Here is a 3,385-nt window from a genome sequence, read left to right on the forward strand (position 1 = left end):
GTTTGGAGAAGAAGTTGCCCTGTGGCCCGCATCAAGGAAAGGGGTAGAACAGGCTGTCCCCCTACAGCCAGTCTAGAGAACCCCGATAAAGTTGATAGATACGTCCCGAAGGACGTTACAGACCACTGTTAGCCATCAGAGGAAGAATGGCAATCCGAGGAGAGGAGCTGATGGTGGAGCAGGCTGTCCGGTGAGAGCTGTAGCCTGTGGGGAACCCAGTCTGGAGGAGTCTGTTCCTGAAAGACTGCAAGGACCCATGTGGGAGTGGTTCTTGATAAACTGCCTTGTGTTGGAAGCCCACATTGGATTGGTTTGGGAAAGACTGCATCCCATCCCACAGCTACCACCATCAGTGGTTGTCTCCACATAGGTTGTCTCGACGCTTTCCAATGGAAGCAGCGAAGATGTGAGGTGAGCAGAAATGATTCAGTGTGTAGAAACGACTCCATCTGCCGTATGGCAGTGTGAGGCCAAGGTGCAGGGAAGTGCGTCCTTGTCCCTGGGGTTCCACCAGTCAAGGGTCCAGGAAGCCTGTCAGCAGGTGCCATTTTGGGCTGATGGTGCAGGTCCCCTGTGCACCAGCTTTGGGTGCAGCCTGTCCCTGAGAGGGCCAGGGAGCTGTTCATCATTGCACAGGGCACTTGATGAGCCCAGCAGAGAGGGCTGGAGCAGGTAGTTGTGGCCGAGTGGTGAAGGCGATGGACTAGAAATCCATTGGGGTTTCCCCGCGCAGGTTCGAATCCTGCCAACTACGGCGTGCAGTCCCCTTTTGGTCTGCCTGCAGCGACCGGGCTGCTGCCACGGGATGCAGGTCCCCAGGCACAGTCGTGTTCCTCCAGCTGCACAGGGCCTTGCAACTCCCCTTGCTCACTGCGAGTCCTTGTCCTCGCCTCCACCCCCAAACTGCCTGAATGGGCAAGTAATCCTGATCCCATGTACCAGGCAGGCAAGAAGTGGCCATAGAAAGGGCCAGCGATGGCCAGGGGCTGTAGAAGTCCTGCTGTGAACAGAGTGGCCTCACCCTAAAGGGAAGACACCTCCGAGCTCTGAAAGCAGTGGATCCTCATGGATCATGCCTGAAGGCCATGGCGTTCTAACGGCTGACGCCCTCTCCCCAGCCCTTGCACACACAGAAACAACCTTTCCCAGGGGTCTTTCCCAAATCTGGCCTAAAGCTGAGATGCTGAGGGGTGCGGTCTCTCCTGTCTGCTCCTCCGAGGAAGAAGAGCAAGTGCAAAAGGACGTGTGGTGGGGACTGCGGCATCCATCAGACTACTCCCCGCTGTCTCAGGTGCTGACCCGTGGGCTAGAAGAGAGCAGGAGGCCTCACAGAGGCCTTCTTATGGTCCCATGGCCAGCTGCTGCGGCAGCAAAGGCCCTGGGAGGAAGAGGGGCTGATGCTGGTAGCTGGCTGTGTTTGCTGAAGTGGGAAGGGGTAGGACAAGGGATTATACCCTGAGGCATTATCACAAGGAGAGAGCCCTGTGACAGGCCCATGCTGGTACCTAGCTTGTCCCCTGCAGTTGTCCCACTCACAGTCACAGAGCCGCAAAGGGCTAAGGGACAGCTCACATGCTCTGCCCTGAGCTGTGCCCACTGCGGAAGGCAGGCAGTCTCCAGCAGCACTCCTTCTATGCCCAGTCCTGTGTGTTGAGTTTGACCTTTACGTCGCGTGCCTGGCTGCTGTGTGCCGGGACATGTAGACGGGCCAGGGAAGCAGCAGGCAGAGGCAGAAACATGCAGGCCTGAGCATGGCCACCTGGGCCCTTGGCTCCCGTGACAGGGTCTACCTGCAGAGCCTGCCCAGCACCTTCCTGGGAGGGCTGGCAGCAGCAAAGGCTGGCCCTCAGGCAGGGCTGGGTGGACGGCCCGGCCCTGGCCTGCCTGGAACCTGCCCTGCCCTGCCCTGTCCTTGGAGGCTGGGAGCCACCACCCCACAGCAGAGCTGCGAGGGACAGGCCTCAATGAGGGCTGGGGCAGAGGGCTTTCCCTGTGTGCCTGGCAGGCCCCTGGCGGGTGGTGGGTCCAGCCCTGCGGCTCGATCCGGGAGCAGCTGTAGTGGGTTTATGTGACAAGGTTTTGGTAGCAGGGGGCCATAGGGGTGGCTTCTGTGAGAAGGATGTAGAAGCTGCCCCATGTTTGGTAAGGGCCCCACTGCTGACCAGAGCTGAGCCAATAAGTGATGGTGTTTGCGCCTCTGTGAGAGCAGATTTAAGACAGGGAAAAAAAATGCTGCGCCACACAGCAGCTGGGAGAGTGAGAGGAGTGAGGAACAGCCTTGCAGGCGCCAAGGTCAGTGAAGAAGGAGGGGGAGAGGTGCTCCAGGCGCCGGAGCAGAAGTCCACTGCGGCCTGTGGTGAGGACCATGGTGAAGCAGGATGTCCCCCTGCAGCCCATGGAGTACCACGGTGGAGCAGGGTTCCACGCTGCAGCCCGTGGAGGAGACCACGGTGGAGCAGGTGGCCCTGCACCGACGGAGACTGCGGCCTGTGGAAGACCCCTGCCGGAGCAGATTCCAGGCCGGACCTGCAGCCCGTGGAGAGGAGACCACGCAGGAGCAGGTGACCTGGCAGGAGCTGCTGCCCGTGGGGGACCCAGGTTGGAGCAGTTTGCTCCCGAGGGATGGACCCCGTGGTACGGACCCATATCTGGAGCAGTTCTTGAAGAGCTGCTGCCTGTGGGAAGCCCACGCTGGATCAGTTCAGCAAGGACTGCATCCCATGGGTGGGACCCTACAGCACAGGGGACGAGAGTGACCAAGAAGGAGCGGCAGAGAAGAATTTCTACAGACTGACCATAGCCCCCATTCCCCTGTTCCCCTGCGCCGCTCAGGGGGAGGAGGTGGAGGAGGGTGGATGGGGGGGGAAGGTGCTTTGGGTTTCTTTCCTTTGTTTCTCACTTCTCTAGCTCATTCGTAATAGGCAATAAATCTTACTATCTCCCTATGCTGAGTCTGTTTTGCCCATCACAATAATTACTGCGCGATCTCCTCGTCCTTATCTCAACCCTTGAGCCCCTTTCATCGTATTTCTCCCTGATCCTCTTTGAGGAGGGGGAGTGAGAGAGCGGTTGTGGTGGAGCTCGGTCACCCACCCGAGCGAAACCATCACAGCAGCGAGGGCTGGGCTGCGTCAGGCAGTCGGAGGAGCCGTGCTCCGCGGGGGAGCGCAGCACAGGCAGGGGCAGGGCGCTGTCTGTCAGGGGGCACAGTCCCCATGACGGGGCAGCGTGATTTGCGGGCATGGTGGCGGCCCCGGTGAGCTGTGTGGAGAGCAGGTTGTGGGCAGCCTGCAAAGCAGGCAGGCAGGTGCCCCATTGCTGTGGGTTTGGCTCAGGGCGCACCAGGCAGGGCTGGGGGAGGTGGGGGGAGGGGGCTTTGGGGGTC

General features: G+C 60.1%; 1 non-coding gene across 1 annotated transcript; it reads left to right on the forward strand.

Annotated features, from left to right (window-relative positions):
* The first annotated feature begins 672 nt into the window (after positions 1-672).
* Positions 673-754, forward strand: TRNAS-AGA. Its single transcript has one exon. It is a non-coding gene; the product is annotated as a tRNA-Ser (tRNA).
* Positions 755-3,385: the final 2,631 nt, after the last annotated feature.

The sequence above is a fragment of the Oxyura jamaicensis genome, unplaced genomic scaffold, assembly GCF_011077185.1.
Source record: "Oxyura jamaicensis isolate SHBP4307 breed ruddy duck unplaced genomic scaffold, BPBGC_Ojam_1.0 oxyUn_random_OJ72668, whole genome shotgun sequence".
NCBI lineage: Eukaryota > Metazoa > Chordata > Aves > Anseriformes > Anatidae > Oxyura > Oxyura jamaicensis.